Source organism: Pleurodeles waltl, chromosome 3_1, assembly GCF_031143425.1.
Source record: "Pleurodeles waltl isolate 20211129_DDA chromosome 3_1, aPleWal1.hap1.20221129, whole genome shotgun sequence".
Taxonomy (NCBI): domain Eukaryota; kingdom Metazoa; phylum Chordata; class Amphibia; order Caudata; family Salamandridae; genus Pleurodeles; species Pleurodeles waltl.
This window is the reverse complement of record NC_090440.1, coordinates 609161178-609179813: the sequence shown is the minus strand read 5'-3', so window position 1 is coordinate 609179813 and position 18636 is coordinate 609161178. Positions and strand designations below refer to the sequence as shown.

The 18636-nt window shown below is 45.1% G+C and overlaps 1 protein-coding gene across 2 annotated transcripts in view; it reads right to left on the bottom strand.

Annotated features, from left to right (window-relative positions):
- The window catches only part of LOC138284364 (uncharacterized), a 228662-nt gene extending 210256 nt beyond the window's left edge, over window positions 1-18406 (bottom strand). For both annotated transcript variants that reach the window (XM_069223057.1, XM_069223058.1), the window contains exon 1: window positions 18198-18406. The gene's annotated coding sequence lies outside the window, so the exon portion shown is untranslated. The remainder of the gene's footprint in view (window positions 1-18197) is intronic.
- Window positions 18407-18636: the final 230 nt, after the last annotated feature.

Below are 18636 nucleotides of genomic sequence, written 5' to 3'. Positions count from 1 at the left end.
ATATAGCACTTCTCACCTTTCCACCTCGTACCTTACTGAGACTGAAAATTTCAGGTGCCAACTGGGACTCAAGAAGTGCTCAGTTCCTTCTCCTGCAGCTCCCCAACTTCAATAGAGAAAGTCACATGAACCAATCTTTTTTAGGAAGTGCCACAAGGATTTAGAAATCTCCTCTATAAACCACCCGCCACCTTTTGAGCCTCCACCTGAGAACACATCACAACACCTTCATAAAATGACCTCAAATCTCTGCTCTTTGAATATCACCTGGGCCAAATCCTCCCACCTCTTCGCGCTCTTGGTGCATTTAAGCCTAACCCCGCACATTTTATTGCTGAACATCTTATGGACAGTGCCTATCCCATTGACTCAATTCACCTGCTTATAATTGCTGATATAAATATATGCAAAGCACATTATCTCCTGAGAGGAGTGATCTAGTGCTCAACCCTTTTTTGGGGGGTATATCTTTGTATTTTCTTGTTATTCTAGGTTTTGCCTCTACTGTAAAAGAGTGATGCCTTCAGTCCAAGAGGAACTATATACAATCCAAATAATCACCCTTAACTGTGTGTTTATCTTTGACCCCGTACAACATTATGTGCCTTTTGGCTCGGTTTGCACTATACAGGCACCACATATGTGCACGAGTTGTCTCTAATCAGTACAAAGTTCCGACTTCTGTAATGCCAGGGACTCCATTCACAGTGGGTGGTAGTGGGAGGATGGCAGGAAGGAGGGGGCACAGATATAAAGATAGGTTTTCCTGGGCCATTTGTAATACAATTTTGTTTGTCCTGATAATCCTTCCTTGCCCTCTCAAGCTTATGGCTCACTGGTCCACCTTGGCCATGGTAATGCAAGAAAAAAAAAATATGCATGAGGTGCTGTTAGACAAGTTGTGATTTCTTATAAAGTTGCACTTTAATGTACCTTGCACTTACTTTCCCATTGTAGCACTTTTTATTCATGAATATTATTGTGCATGAAAGGTTCCTTTACAGAAGGAGTAAATAAAACATGTCAGTGTTGTTCCCGTCATGCCAACGGCTAATATAATAAATAAATGACAAACTCAGTATAGTAAATTTGTCTAGGGCAAAGTAGGCATTGGAACATTCTTTGAGAAATGCAGAGATATGCATAGAACTTACTTGCAGTCAGAGTGGTGAGGCTATAACGAATAATCAAATAAAAACAAAAAATCACTTGAAGAGTGAAAGAACTTAAGTGTAAAAACGAATAGAAGTAAGAGACTAAGATTATGGGTGCCTCACTGGAGGATGTGATATTTATTACACCTGATAAAATCCCATACCTTGGGGATTGGGTTTAACAGGTGTGATAACTATTGCGTATTAACATTTTTAATATGTTCAAAATGGGGCATAACATGCAGATTCTGGCGCTTTACGCACCAACATTTATGTTACTGTGTTGTGTTGGATGACATTAACTGTCTGAAGCTCAACACTGATAAAATGGAAGTACTGATCTTCGGCAACACCACTTCCTGGAATACTTCCTATTGGCCTGCTGAACTAGGACTAGCACCCTTGCCGTTGGCCCACACCAAAAACCTCAGCATCATCTTTCACGGCAAGCCTACTATGAATTCTCAGATCAACAGTCTTTTCAGCCTGCTGCTTCACTCTGCGCATGCTACGAAAGATGGCAAGTGGCTTCCCAGAACACACCGTCACACAAGCCCTCATCACCAGCAGAGTGGACTACATCAATGCTCTCTACACAGAGATTCCTACCCACCTCAGACTACAGACCATTCAGAAGCACTGAAAGCAGGCTTGTCCTCGACATCACCACTCACCTCAAGGAACTCCACTGGCTCCCAGTACAGAAGAGATTCAGTTCAAACTGCTGACCCAGGCATACAAGGCGCTACACAACCTAGGACTGATCTACATCAACCACTGTCTGGACTTTCACCAACCATCCAGACAGCTACGCTCCACCGACCTCTCCCTCAGCCACATTCCTGGCACTCCTTCTCGTACCTCACAGTAAAGACATGGATTGGCCTCCCCCAGCAGCTCTGAACCTCCCTTTCCCAACTGGAATTCCAAAACATTCTCAAGACCTGGCTCCTTGTGAGTCCCTCCAACCCTGCAAGAGCATGGATACCCTCTCTGGTGAATAGTTGTGCATTACAAGAAGACTGATTGTGTCCTGGTGTTTGAAACATTTTCCCATGGTAAGTATCAGTAGGTCTGACTTACTGATATCTACCCATGAAAAACCCGAGGGGTGCAGACGTGATCAAACTGGTAAGTATCGGGTGTGGTAAATTATACTGAGCTTGGGCACAGTCTGCAATTTCAGACCCAGTTGTCATCAGGCCCCGTCTGGTATGAGAGTAGATCTGCCCTCGAGGTGAGACTGGCTGTACTGGGCATCAGGAGTTTCCCTGGGGTGGGGGTGCCACATTCGTTATAGGGGAGGCGTTTTTTTTTAGCAAGTGCAGCAGCTTTAAAGAGTTTCTTGTATATCCAACAGTTTTCAGGCAACAATAAAAGTGCCAATATAATTCTGGCGATTAATGAACCTGCTGGAGAGAGATATAGCATAGTTGTGTAGTGGCAGTTTTGACTAATCTAGGTAGTGCAGAGGGTTAATATGCCTGCTGCAAAGAACATGTACTATGCAGATTACAGGTCAGTATTTTATGTGCATAGCTTAGTGGGATACTGCTTTTCTCATAGAGCACCTATTGTTGCTGTGTAGTTCATAAGTTACAATCATACTGTAGGACAGTGAGCTATGATTGCCATCAAAGAACTGCTTCCAAACTGCATGATACAAGTTAGAAAGTTAAGTCTTCCTGAATTTTTGATTATCCTAGTTTTGCTAAAATGGGTTTGTTTGGGTAGAAATAAATTGTTATTAGTAAACCCTAACTACTGTGTTACACTCTGAATCTCGAGTTTGTTTCCCCAGAACAAACACTTAAGAAATGCTTACCAGTATGGACGATGTGAATCCTACACCTTGCAGTCCCCTCTGTCTTATGAACCATTTTCCATATACTGATTTACAAAAGTATGATTAATTGTCTTGGAATGTGTGTGTGGGGTCTAGTGTTCCAGCAACCTGTGCTTGTAAGAGTGGTGCTATAAAACAAATAAAATACACGCGGGGCTATGAAGAGATGAGAGGTGCTGTTAGATGGTGATGAGTCAGTGAAGGGCCCCCAGTAAAGATTGCCGTATCCTGGTGCATTGTAAGGTCATCACTTACTATGCTTTAAAACTAAAGCACTTGAATATATAATGAAAAATGAGTGGGAGAATGCACCATGCCATTTTTTAAAAACCAAATGTACTTGGTATGAGGGAGCGCGGGGGGGGGGGGGGCTGATGGTGGAGAACACCCCACCCCTCCCCATTGTAGTGGTCAGGCTCGCTCGCTATACACCCTATGGGGCCTGCTCTCACAAATTCGCCAGAGCTGCTTTGGGTCCCCAGTGCGGTCCTGCGAGCCCTCCGCTCGCTTGGCTAGTTGACTGGACCTGCAGTATACCCTACCTGTGGACATCCACATACGTGCTTTTCAGAAACAGTAATACAGACTGTTTTAACGCAAGCAACGCACGTTGAGAGTCTTCAGCCATGACCCCGCATAAACTCCTGTAAAACGGCAGAGTAATCGCCGCAGCTGAGCCAGCGATCAGCCCTCCATCCTCGAGCCTAAGAGGGGCAAGCGCCTGGCTGGTTATAAGCCGGTCACTTTAGTAGTTCGGTCAGAGACAAAGATGTCGGCAGCTGTCGCAGAGAAGGCATGCGCCGACTGCAAAGAAAGAAAGGCGCAGTCCCAGCTTCATTCAGTGGGAGCTATGTCATCCTCTGCAAGGTTCATGTGTCGATTCACGGTTGGACAAACCCTAAACAATAATCAGTGCTTAATTTGTGCTTGTTGTTTCCGGTGCTGAGCACCGGCACTTATTTTTGAGGGCCGGGGCTTTTTCTTATGCCTCAAGCAATTGCTGCCAGCAAAAGACACATATGGGGAAGAAGAGGGAAGGGAAAAACGAAAAAGCGTCACAAAGGATGAAAGTAGAAAGCTGCAGGAGTGAGCTGAAGGGGCAGGGAGTGCTTTTATAGGGATTGAAGAGGTCCGAGATGGCTTCAGGATTAGGGCGCCTCAGTATTCTGTGTTCACATTTAATTGCAGCAACCGCGTGTTTAAAAGGAGGGCTTTGGGCACCGGCACCTTATTTACAAATTAAGCACAGAATAAAATATATATGCATCTGGACCCAACACTAGCCCAGTGCAGGGGTACCCCTTCGTAGGGGCTTCTTGGTCTTCCGGTCATTTGCATGTAAACTTTTGGGACCGTCATCACATTTTGCAGGTGTGCCCCAATCACCCCATGAACATAAGCACAGGTGGTGTTAGCACTTGTGGATGTAACAGCGGAGATTCGAACGCCGACGGTGAGTTTTGAAACAGGGGGCACCATATAAGTAGCCCCTGTACGACCATCCTGCAGAGAATGTGTGATTTTATTAACTAATAAGTTATTAGACAGGTTGTGACGTCACCCTGCTCATCAGCACCGGCGCAGGCGCACAGCAAACACTTGGCTTCTTTCGCTCGCCCAGTGCCCTTAAGGCACAATCAGCTATCATAACACAGATTAAATACACATGAAACAGCACAGCACATTACGTAGTGGTTTTGTTGCAATTTAAAGGCACATATCTCGGTTTTAACAGTGTAGTTAGTTAGGTTAAAGAATATTTTATCACTATTCGCCACTTTATATTCAGAAACAGTTTTGGCGCAAATTTACGATTGCAAGATAAGAATTCACTTTCCAGGCCAAACGTCATTCAAAATTAACGCTTGTCGAGTTTGCTTTTGTTCTGGCAGGGTCATTTGAAACAAATGCATATGTTTATGTGTGGTCAAAAATGTTGTCAAAAGCATTTTTGCATCTCCCTGAATGTCAAACTACAGCCTTCTGAAGAAGGAATGTTAGTGACTATAAAGGATTTTACATTATACCCCATAGGGCGCATAAATTCTGTATGAAAGTGACTTTTTGTATGATCAACACCCCAATCTTGTGACCGATGCTGCTGATTGTTTGACTGAAGTTATCTGACCCATGATGTCCAGGCCCCAGTGCGTATGCTCTGACCCTTTGGTGTATGTGCAATTGGCTAAGCCCCAATTGGCATATTTAACGAACTTGTACGTCCTTAGTATAAAGGTACACAGTGTACCCAAGGCTAGTAAGGTAAATGTAACCAGTTGACTGCTGAACTTTTTATGCCACCTCTGTAAACATCGCTCTAGGTCTGCCATTGTAGCCTAGTTAAGTAGCTTTTAACCCACAGTCCAAATCTTCCTTTTTAGGAAAAGCAAAGACGCGAGCAGGTGCTGCTTTTCAGCCTGTTGTAATCTATTTTGTGGGCTTTAACTACGACCATCTCATGCCCACCATTTTCATTTGTTCCTGGGCCTGCCTTTCAAAAAGTCCCTTGATGATGTTGGTAAATGCTTTACATTTGTCCCGCCTTGAGGCTGTTTAGTTATGCCTTACAGACTGACCCTGTTACAATTATTGTTGCACAGTCGGCCATTAACTTTAGTGTGTGCACTCTTCTTTTGTCTCTCCCTTTTGCACACAGAAATACTCAAAGTGGCGCTCCCAGCACAGTGGGAGAGCCAATACTTCAATATTCACTCAACTCGGGAAACTCGCCCCATAATGCTTTGCAGAGCATTCTTTTTAAAACATGTTTGCTCATAACTCAGCCCGTGGTGGTCCTAGGACAATGGGACAGCCACCAAAATGTTCAACACAAGGTGTTCTTTCTAACTAATCATCTCTGGGTCCCCACACTATGTTGGTGGGGGACCTTAAAATAGTAACCCTTCCCATCATTCAGTGTCTCTCATGGCTGGAAATTTTGTTTTACAACTGGGAGTAGTTTGTGTTTTGAGGGCCTGGTTTGTAATATTGCGGTCGGCCTGCTAGGTGCAGTGTAAAGCACTGCACCCTCTAGGGGCTAAATGTATGGTTCTACTACATCATGTAGTGCCATTCTGTTTTCATGTGGTTATGCCCTCTAGGGGATACTATTTTTATTGTGGTGTTCTCTATTGGCTGTTCTGAGAATCACAGTCAACATACCACAATATTTGTGGCACTCAAACTGACCCCATATTGATTTTCAGAGCATTCCTTTACAAAACATTTTTGCTCATAACTCAGCCTGTTGTGGTCCTAGGACAATGGGACCACCTTCAAAACATTCAGATAATCTTTAGGTCCCCTCTGGGTCCCCACACTAGGTTAGTGGGGACCCCATAATAACATCTCAGACCATTCAGTGTCTTTTTGAGCTCTCTTATAGCTGGGAGTAGTTTAAGTTCTAAGGGCCTTGTTTGTAATAATATTCAAATAGGCCTGCTAGCCCTGAAAATGTGTAGTGCACTGCACCCTCTAGGGGATAAAGATATGGTCACACTGCGTTACTTTGTGCCATTCTGTTTTCATGTGGTTATGCCCTCTAGGGGCTAACTATATGGTTCCATGACCATGCTTCTTACAAATGCTATTTTTATTGCGGTGTCCTCTAGGGCCTGTTCGAACAGCTGGGAGTAGTTTGTGTTTTAAGGGCCTTGTTTGAAATAATGTTCCAGTATGTCTGCTAGCCCTTTAGCTATGTGCAGGGGCACTGGAATTATGTGGCAGAGTACCAAATTATGTGGCAATAAAAGTCCAATTATGCATTTACAATGCCAATACTTCTAACTTAAGCAAATGCAAGACCTATGGCATTGCAAATGCTTGTATAAGTCACCTCTAAGGCAGGCTTTAGTAGCCCATAAGGCAGGGTGAGATATTAAAAAGAAGGATATGTCAAATGTAAAACTTCATTTCCCGACAGATAAAACTTTAAATTATTTTCACTCTAGTAAGACCTGTAGTCGCATTAGACAACATGGGGTTTCATTAGTCCATGCACTGTGTTCTAACATCTCCTTGGGATCACTGAATATAGTGCTTCAAGGTATCAAATTAATTGTTACAGATTGTTAGATTAAATCCAATTTATTGCTGAACTCATATTTCAAGTAACTTTGAATGCAAAGCTGACTTTAGGAAGTCACCAATTCGTTGCCTCAAACTTCTAGCAGCCGTTTTTGGTTGACTACAGCAGGTGTCACCTAAGACAGCCTGCTTCCCTCCTGCTAGGAATAGCGATGTGGCATAACAATTGCATAAAAGTGGGCCTTTGGCTTCCAGCCTCAAACAATGCCAGAATCGGAAAGAACAGAAGGAATACACTTGAACCTATGGGCCTCAGAAAAATAGGCTGCACCAATGAAGGCTGTACCTGCTGCACCTACTGAGCCAAGACAGGACTTAGGGAAAAGAAGGACTGCTCCTGCTGTTGAATCGCTGGAGTTAGAGACCCTTGGACCTGCTCCCACTTTTTCCAAGGACCAACGAGTGCACTACAAGGGCTAGTTGGCTAGCCTCCTGTTAAGCTTCAGTGACAGAAAAACTAAAAAATCCCTGCACCTATAAAGTGCCCAGCTGACCAGTTCATCCAGAACTTGCCCTGGACTCCGCTGGTGTAGCTGAAAGATAGAGTCCTAGCCCCATGAGGTCCCTCAGGTCCTGCACCCTTGGCCAGTGCTGGAGTGTACTCTTTCTTGCTGAAGGACTGCTTTTTGTGAGCCAAAACCAGATAATGGTTTCTGAACCCAAAGTCAGAGGCTCATAGACTACTGCTAGTTGCCAGTTTGTAGGTTCCTTTGGATGCTGCTAAGAACCACTGCCTTAATCGGATCCATGGATTTAACCATGTCAATCTCACGGTCAGCCCCAAGGGATAGAGGACCCCGCCAACCACACCTTTGATGAGAAAAAGAACCAGAAAAGTTTTTAAGTATGAAGGTAAAATCTTGGCCAGGATCAACCATATGCCCACATCCAACCCTGACTTCCATTGCAGTTGGCCTGGAACTTTGACTGAGCCCAAGACTCGTGTTCAAGGACCACAGAGTGCCACTAAGGGAGAAAAGCAGTGATTTACACACTTTGAAACATGCTCCCAAACCTTTTGGAATAAAAAGTAGTGATTTATGAAAAGCTTACAAAAATCCTAACTCTGGTTCCCTTCATCTGATTGACATTTTGCTGTTTGACTAAAGATAAAAATATACTCTATTTTTATTAAATGGAGTTTGATTTTTATTATGTTGTGACTGATGCTTTACACTTGTTTTCCTTTGAGTTAAGCATGGCTGCTCAGTCATGGCTACACAGAACTGAGCTAATACTTAATTTAAAGAGCCCTATCTGGACCGGACACAGAATATCGTCATTATTACTTGGTGAGGTTTCACAACTATCCAAACTAATAATCCACTTTTCTCATAGCTTCTCTGAGAGGCATGAACCTGGTCCCAGATGAGGAAGAAGTTCAGCTGGCAGTGGAATAAAGGTGCAGTTCAAAGAAATCTCTAATAACTGTCCAATAAGAGTCCCTGTTTAGAAGGATTAGAGAGTGCAGAGCCTTCCAAATCACAAGTGCTATCCATGTTAACGACAACATGATATACTGACCAGCTACTATGGTGATCCCGCTTAGGTAGATTAATGGCCTGTGAGGGAGATGTGGTCTTAAGTGGAGGGGGGTTCTTTTGAGAGAAGACACTACTTGATGATTTAGATGAACTCTGATGAATAGCTAACCCATTCAGCTATCTTCTGTTGTCTTCAGCACACATTCCACATATCTTCTGATATCTAAAAATGTACCAAGACACGAGGGCAGCTCCACAGGCTACTTGTGTTTTTGGAGCTCTGTAATGGGTTTCCTCGTAAAGGGAAACGTTGGAGCAGAAAAGAAAGCAGAAGGTGGAATGGGTTCTATACTTCCCTGGCCAAGGTTTCCCTGTTCATGAGTGAGAAATTTGACCCTGTCAATGGTTTGTGCCGAAGAAGATGCTGGCATGGCTGACTGCGTAATTCACCTGCTAACACAAATATTTCGCTAGATTCCAGAGTCATATTTGAAAGTCCCATGCCCCTCTTATTGTAAATAAAATGGGGTATGATATTCAAATAATCTCGTGGTGTTGTGTTACACACACGTTACAAATCCTCTCCTCCCCAAACCCCCAGCAAGGGAAAGAAAATAAAATATTGGAAATGTATTAAATAAAAATACAAACTAAATATTATAGGACCAAAGCCAATCTATGATATCCAACAGAGCAAATTTCACTGCTCTTGGCAGCCCTAGATGGAAAAGTAGCGCTTCAACCCCCTCTGGTACGACAGAGCACAGCTTTGGAAGCTCATCTCTGTCACATTTCCGACTGGGAAACACCCAGTGTTGGAATGAACTGTGACAGAAGTGCAGGGGCAACTGGCAAGCGAGATGTAGGTGCTGCCAAAGTTTATTAGAGAAAGTAGGCGCTCCAGCCTTAAACCACATAGGAAAGCTGAGCTCCTTGCCAGCCCATGGTTACTCAATGCCACCCACCATAACTTGGCCCTCAGTTGCCTCAAGGAGGAGTTTTGTGCAGCATCTCTATATATCATCAGCCCGGCACTGCAGAACCATGCAACTTATGTGGATGTCTGAAATGCGTGTGCTTTGGTACAGCTCTAAATGCCCGTTTACCTTTTTAAGACTGCTTCTTAAAACGTGACTTATTTCAAGTGCTAAAAGTATCAATCTACAGTCAATGCTACATATTCATGCATTCTCTTGACACTTTTTTACATTAGCGTTCCTAATAACCAGGCACTCGTTTGCCACTAAATTAGTCTAGCTCGGGGGTTATGCACGGATTACACCACCCCTTTCAGTGAAGCATCTTGGCTTAACACCTCAGAAGCAGGACACCCATAACCTCCTCGAGATATGCCAATGGCAGAACTCTGAGTGACATAAGTAATTATGCAAGGCAGCCAAACAGTAACGGCAACTTCTGGTATCTGGATACCTGTTCATCCCAGGTGATCTATCTTTCTTTATATTTACAAAACCACAGGTCATGGCACACAACGTATCTCATACAGCGTGGGTCTACATACTGGACGCTACCCCCAGTCCTGGCACGTGACAATCTTTGCCTCACATGGAGAAGGGGAGGCAGGGAGACTCTTCCTAACCTAGCTGATGAAATACGTTTGTTGTGCATGCAAGCTGAATTCTCAGAGGGTGAATAACGGACCCAAGACACTCATTTCATTCCCCACAACCCTTCCCCAGCCAGTATTCCAAGGTTATAAGAATGTAGATGCAGGGAGGAGGGCAGGTCTGTGCTCTGCAAGCATTGGGGCAGGGAATTTTAATCCACTATTCTGTTCAGTGGCAGGCACCGTGGGAACAACCAGGTTTGCAGAGTGGGAAAGACTTCACTGTGGAATCTAGGTATCAAGACAAAGCATGGCAGGGCAGTTAGATACTTCCCTCGGCTGGCAGGCACACACAAGCTCCCTTAGCTGTATCGCTGTACTGGATATATGTCGGGTTCACTGGGCCACAACCCCATATGGGATGAAAAAGTTATAGGGAGACGCTTGGTAGGCCTTATGGGCCAGAGAGCGATGTGGAAGACAGGGTGGCTTCCACATCATCTAAGATTGGCCTTCTTCCAATTTTGGGGTGGAATTTCTGAAGGTGGCTGCAGAAGGAACACACTAGATACGTTTACAGCATTTATGGCATTGCATAGAGCCGTGTCTAGCACAAACCAGCAAGCCTTGAAGTCCCTGCTGTCTACACCTTGCTACCGCACAGGTAGAGTTCTAGCCACTAGACAGACAGATCTCACCAGTGGATCCTCGGTTCCAGCTGCTCTTGGAGGCATTTTTTCCTTTGCATGCCACCCTGGCCACACAGACTCATATCCTCTGCTTTTGGGTACATGCAGTTAAAAATAAAGAGGAAGAAAACAGCTGAGATGTTTCACATAAAGAAGAGCTGAGTGAGTCATGGTTTGTGGCGTGAGCCCTGAGTTATGGCCGAGTGCGTCCTGAGGCTGCACTGCTAGAGTTCAAAGCTTGAACTTTTTGCATACTTGGCTGTACTTTTCCTAAGTCTTTGCAGATGTTGCATTGGCTGCCCCTGGGCGCCTTCCAAAGCCACATTACAGGAGGTTCCTCCTCCTCCAGAAGAGAACAATCCCATAAATATGCCCGTCTCCACAGTAACCAGTTTTGTGTACCAGGGGTTGCGGTTTTCTGTGAGAGAGAGCTGCTCCACGATGGGGGAGGCCAGACTTATGCAGTGGCTCATTGTTTCAAGTTACAAGCAAATGTGGCTTTGGAAGATGTCGTCCTCATGTGTGTCGAGATACCCTACAGGGGCTATCATTGAAGGGGACAGAGTCCAGTACATGCAGGATTGTCCAGGTGGGACAGGAGGCACTACCCATCCTTCTGTGGAAGGAAATCTGGGTCGACTGTGGAAGTTGATGGTCAACTGTGGAGCCCAGGAGCTGCAGAGGTCCTACAGAAGCTGTCCCCTGCCAGTTGCCGGGTTGAATGCAGGTCAGTGGACAGGGGGACCACCAACAAGCCTTGGCAAGTGTAAATCTGGACAGATGAGGATTTGCGCCGCTGCGGAGGACCAGCAAGGTCCAGGGCACTTGACTGTTGGGGGGGGGGGGGGGGGGGGGGGGGGGGGAAAGGGAAGAGTCCAGGCTGACCCTCAGCAGCCGGGAGAGCCAGCAGAAGCAGTTGTAACCCCCCAAGGGCAACCCACTGGCAGCAGGCACAGTAAGTTGTAGTGAGGCCCAGTCAGCACACCCGGAGAGACGTCGCTGGAGCAGCAGAAAGGATACTGTCCTTGTAAGGATGAAGTGCTAGAGGCTGGGGCTACTTGGAGCCTGAAGAGCCCTCGGAGCAGAGTCAACAAGCCTTGGTTGCTGCAAGAGTCGCAGTTACAGGGATTCTGTCCTGCAAGGAAAGGCAAAGGCTCACTGTCTCCCAAGTTGGACAGAAGGCAGAGAGGACCAAGAGGACCACGTAGAACCACAACCTGTGTTGGGGGATCCACACAGTTTCAAGGGTGAGCAGATCCCAGCAGCCAGACTTTGTTGCCCTAGGTGCCTGAAGATGCAGGGGAGTGACTCCTTCATCCAGGAGAGATTCCTTCTTGCTTCTTCGGTGCAGGTGAAGTCTTGCCAGCCCCAGAGGATGCACAGCTGTGGAAAAGTTGCAATTGCTGGAAGGACCTGGAGAAACAGTGTTGCAAGGCGAGGCGGTCTCAGGAGTTGCAGGCTTGTTTGGTTCCTGAGAAGTCCTGCAGCGGTTCCGGTGGCCAGGAGCAGAAGAGGTCGATGCAGAGGAGCCCTGCATGCTGAGTCTGGGGACCCACCCTCAAGGGAGTCCCTAAATAGCTGTAACAGGGGGCTTGGTCACTCTGCAGGGTGACCACCTATCAGAGGGGGTCACTGATGTCCGATACCTGTCCTGACCAACCAGATGCTCCCAGGGGCCTTTGCACATCTTGCTTCCAAGATGGCAGAATAAAGTGGCCACCTGGAGGAGCTCTGGGCACCACCTCTGGGTGGGGGATGGACAGGGGAGTGGTCACTCCCCCTTCCTTTGTGAAGTTTCATGCCAGAGCAGGGACTGGGAGTCTGTGGACTGGTGCAACCCAGACTATGCAAGGAGGGCACCAAGTGTGCTCTTCAAAGAGAGCCGGTGCCGTGGGGAGGCTACCCCTCCCCAGCCCAGTAACACCTATTCCCAAGGGAGAGAGTGTTGCATCCCCTCTCCCACAGGAAATCATTTGTGCTGCCTTGAGCTGGTCAAGCAGCAAGAGGGCACAAATCTGTTTGAGGGGCTGCAGCAGCGTGGACTGCTCGCAAACCATGGAAGACTGGTAGGAGCAATACTGGGGGTTCCTCTAAGGAGCCCCCAGAGTGCAAGGAACCATACAACCAATACCGGCAACAGTATTGGGGTATGATTCCAACATGTTTGATACCAAACATGCCCAGGTTCGGAGATATCATTATGTAGCTGGACCACAGGTGACCTGTCGCCAGTACACAGGTAAAATGCCTTCCCCACACTTATAGTGTCCAGTGCATTGGGACTTGAGTTCGTAGGGCACCTCTGCTCATGCAGGGGTGCCCTCACACACAGGGACCTGCACTCTGTCCTTTGGGTTAAAAAGGCCTTGCAGAGGGGTGACAAAGTGACCTGGTGCTATGACCAGCAGTGAAGGGGTGCATGCACCTTTTCACGCAGGCTGCAAATTGCAGGCAGTTTGCATGGGCTCCCATGTGTGGCATAATACATGCAGCAGCCCATGGGGGTTGGGGGTCCCCTGGTGTACCAATGTCCTGGGTACCCAAGTACCATGTACTAGGGACTTACAGGGGTACACCAATATGCCAATTGTGGAGTGTAAAGCACCCAACTTTAGAGGAGGGAGCACAATAACTGGGGTCCTGTTTAGCAGGATCCCAGTCAAAACAGCACTGATAACAGGCAAAAGGTGGGGATAACCAGGCCAAAAAGAGACTTTCCTACCTGCATGAAAGCAGGAGAACATATGTAAGTGGTGGGGTCTATATGGTTTTTTAATGTATTGATTGTTTACGTAGACATTTCTCACATATAAATAATACAATGATGAGATGCTGCTTTTAGGGATAATAAAGGTTAAGTTATAAAAAGTAATTATTCTGTCTGAGCCATTTATACTATAGTATTGAGCATGTAAAATAAATCAGATTGCCAAGGTTTTTTCTCTACTTTGTTGCAGTTTCCTTGCCCTAGAACCCGCTTTCCATAGCACGGGGTCCCTTGTTTTTATTATAAACTACAAAACAGGCCATACATCTGGGAGTGTCCAGCTGTACCCGAGCATAGGGCCAGATGTAGGTAAGTGGCAAATTGCGACTCGCAATTTGCTATGCAGGAAGGTGTCTCAGACACCTTCTGCGACTCGCTATGGGGTCGCAAAGACCCACCTCATAAATATTTATGGAGGTGGATCGCAGTTTGCGACCCAATAGCGAGTCTAGGCACTGACGGGGAAGGTGGCCTGCTGGAGACAGCAGACCACCATGTCCGTGACTGCTTTTAAATAAAGCAGTTTTTTTTTTTTTTCTCTTTGCAGCCCGTTTTCCTGAAAGGAAAACGAGCTGCAAATAGAAAAAAAAACGAAACCTTTTTGTTTCGGTTTTTTTCAGAGTAGGCAGTGGTCCATAGGACCACTGCCTGCTCTGAAAAAATAATTTTGTGAGCATTCACAAAGGGGAAAGGGTCCCATAGGGACCCCTTCCCCTTTGTGAATGAGTTACCATCCACTTCAAGTGGATGGTAACTGCGAGTTGATTTGCGACCGCTTTCGCGGTCACAAATCAACTCTACATCGCGGTGCGACTCGCAAATAGGAAGGGCACACCCCTTCCTATTTGCGAGTCGGTAACACATTTTGCGAGTCAGTACCGACTCGCAATATGTGTTTCTGCATCGCGTGAGGCCTTTTGCGCCTCGCAAACGGCGTTTTTCGCTGTTTGCGAGGCGCAAAAGGCTACCTCCATCTGGCCCTTAGTTTCTTAAAGTTCTGTTTCTGCCAGGGAACTGAAGTTTTTGAGATAAGTATTAAGGTTTGTTACAATCTAGTGTCCTTTACTACACAAAGCAATGACAACATTTCATTCTAAACATTGCCAGACATACCTACAATTAATAGACTCATATCTATCCTCATGAATCTTTCCACAGGACTTTAAGAAAGCAAACATAAGCCCATTATTCAAGAACAACAACTTCGACTCAGAAGACCCTAATGGCTCCTTCCTTAGCAAACTAATTGAAAGTGTGACACTTCTACAGACCTCTCAATTACTAGAAGACACTTGCTCTTGGACTAGCAAACAGAATTTTTCCCAGGAATAGGCACTGAACCGTACATCCATAAGGAGCAACTTAAACACTGCCCAAAAAAACTGTCACCTGCTCAAGACTACATCCAATCCATCAATCTTCTTCCCGCTGTACTCCCTAATCCCGGAAAAGAATAAAAATGACACTGATTTATGATCACCAAATAACGACCATTCTTAGCATGCTCCGCTCCCCTTATTCCACTCCTGTTCAAAATTATATATATATATATATATATTTTTTTTTTTAACTCCTACGAAAACCTACATGCTCTCTAGTTTACTTTTCTATATGTACTTATGTGAATTGCACACGTCTTGACCCGTACGTAGCCTTTAATCACTTCCTTCTCAAAAACTAGTGATCACTTGTCTGCAACCAATTCATATTCTAAACTTCCTTTAGCTTATCTTTTCACCCTTGCAATCACTGTACATACTAACCTACACTCTCTTCACCTGCTAGCAATCCCAGCTGACTGTCTCTGATTCCACCACAAAGTGGGGCGATACATGGAACGGTTTCTTCCGAGAACAGAGGACTAAATTCATTCGCTAAAACAAAGTCACTAAATTATGCTGTGTAAATGGGTATATTTGGGTAAAAATCCCATTGCACGGACACATGAACGAACAGAACATGCGTGGCTTTTGTTTGTGTTACAAAAGATTCTGTGCTATTTTTAGCATGAAATGAGTGTTCTTGCCCAAAAATGTACGCAGGGAGGCCTTTTATGCTAAAATATAGCTCACAGTGCAAGATAGGTATTTCGCCTAAATTCGAATAATTTGTCAGAAGATACTTTCTGTCCACATTTTAATATTCTTCCATGCAAGATTTGATTGGCCAGCAGTTGTCTGCTTCTGCTAAAAGCAAAGCGCTTGTATTGCACAGATTATGCTCAATATACTAGACCCGAGTTTGTTATGATGAAAAGACAATGATCTAGGCTATTGGGGAAAGTTATGTTACAGGCCAGAGGTCTGATTTCTTTTGATTTATTCATTGAGAAACGTATATGTTGAAGCTAATTGGCACTTATGGGTGGCTTGTAAAACAAAATATATATGTTAAAGCCTGCAGTCAAGCATTTTCTAATTCAGAAGTAGTTATCATTGCTGATAACTGACAGGGGCCTTGTTAACGCAGAACTCAAGTCAGATAAGAGTTTGAAGTGGCTTTGCACGGAGTAACACCAAGAACCATGCCGTACAGAGGGGTATCACATTGGGAGCTCTCCGACAAATCTTGGAGAAGGGGTTTTACGTTGAATTATTTGCCAAACACCATAGGCAGGAGATTTACATTATGAACTCCGCAAAGTCAATAGGAAGGGGTTTTAATTTGTGAGCTCCTTTCCAAATACCATAGGCAATGTCTGTACACCGTAAATCTCCTGACAAATACAATAGGAAGAGGGTTTACATGATAAGCCCTCGGTCAAATACAAATAAAATTCTGAACGCCATGCAAACACCATAGGAAGGAGCTTTACATTTGAACTTGACAAATACAATCGGAAGGACTTTATTACAGACGTCCCTCTTGAGATCAGGCTACAGTAAAAGGCTGGCATCTCGAGAAGAGGACTGGCAATGAATACTTTGGGTCTGCCTACAATGTTTGTTGGATCTCTCTAGACAAGATGACAAGTTCATATTCATGTTAAAGTCGGGTTTATGTTTTTTTTTAAACGCAGTGACAAGGGCAGTAGGCCTCTTATTTTACATTGTGAAATAGTGACCAAGCCAGTAGACTTAAGTTTTTTGCTTCTGAAAAGCCTCACGTTTGTCAGTATGCACATGCATGATCATTGCAGGTTTATATTATTACAGCCAGTGGGTGCGTAAATTGGCACATGGTACATTACAGATTGCGAGAACAGACTTAATTTACATAGTTAGTTCCTTAACGTGACAGGGGTTCTGATTTGCCATTTCATAAAAAAATAATGAATACATTTGTCGAGAATAATATTTAGTAGTATGATTTTCTTCCCCTTTTTAAAGAAAAAAAACAATTAGACACGGTTTTATTTTGTATTATTTTTTATGTGTTGCTCACCTCTGAGTGAGCCTTGGACTGCTTTAGCGTATTAATTTGAGAGTCAGTTTTTAAAAAAAATATTTTGAACTCTTTGAAAAATGCAATGATAATGGGTTTACATAGTGGACTGGCAAATACAAGAGACGAGGGTTTTACATTGAGAGCTCTTAGGGAACTACAGGAAGAGCTGAAGCCATGGCACTTTAAATAATGCTCATAGTAAGATCAAAGGCTGATAAAGATGATTTTTCTGATTTAAAATATTCATTCATCAATCATGAGATCACATAATGTGGTACAGAGACAGGGTAGTGCTTCACCTGGAACCATTTCGCGATTCTGCTATGGGGGTGCAAATTTATTTAGAGGTCCAACTTCCGCTCCTGCTTCAAATACCCTGGTCACTCAAAGGCATTGCTTGCTTTCAGAACTCTTTGGCTCTTTCAAACACTAATTTATTACAGCAATATGTGCAGGTGTTGGTGTCGCTGCACGCTTGCTGAGACATCCTTTCATATGCATCACACCAAAAAGTACTTCCCACATAGGTTACCCTACACTTGCATACATTCCACCCTGGCATCTACTGCTTAAGTCTCCTCTCACTCCTTTTTGCTACAAATTCTCGTCAAACATGGTACACACGCTGCTCTAGTTCTCGCGCACCATATGAAACCACTACTCGTGCACCCCTATTCTGTGCTTGTCTCCGACCTGAAAACACATACTTGAATCAGATCTGCTGGGGTGAAACCAGAACACGCTGGCGGACGCACCCCATCAGAAATGTACTAACCTTGGTTAGCAGACCCCACCTTAAACACGACTGGGAGCAACCTTAATGTATTTGTAACAGTACACTTTCTAGACATATGTCCATAAAAAGGACGAACTGTCAGAAAAAGCTTCCCCTGTATGAATTTTTCCGTCAGCTTTCGTCACTGGAATACACTTGACTGCCCTCGGGCAGTTAAATATATTGCTAGCGGTCTTCAGCAAACAGCCCTCCGTCGCCGAGGAGACGTACACACTGCGGATGCGCTCAGCGGCCGGGGAACGCCTGCGAAGCCCTCCCGCATCCTTAGAGCGATGCTGAGCCGAGCCTCTCGCCGAAGAATCTGGGCATTAGGGAACTACGCCAACAGCTGGGCAGGGTATTGTAGTCTTGGAGATGTCGGTCGCGCGACAAGAGGCACGGAGCTTGGGTGGAATGCAAACACCTCCCAAATGTCACATACCTTTCAAAAGCTGCTGAGACCCCGAGCTTGAACTTTTAGCATTCCTGGTATTTAACGCCCGTGAGAAGATTAAGCGCGCTACCAAGCGGCCGGTGCAAAAATAGGCAATCAAAGAGCGCAGCACAACCATCCTGCCTGCGTGTTCTCCGTGGCTTCTGCTCAGCACACTTTAATTTGCTTTATAGGGGCGAGCGCAAAGCTCTCCATCCCTCTCTCTTTAGGGGGATTTTACCCACGCCCATGTTACGTCAGTCACTTTCATTGGCTCGTGGGCTTGCCTTTTAAAATCCGCTTGTTTTAATTCGTGAAAGGCATGGGTGGGTCGTGCCTTTTCCGGTGTTTAGCCCTCCTCGAGCGCACTGGTGAAATACTGGAAACATACCAGGCTCCATGTTTTCTGTATGGTTTTTGGACTACCCTTTCTCTTTATTTCGCAGCG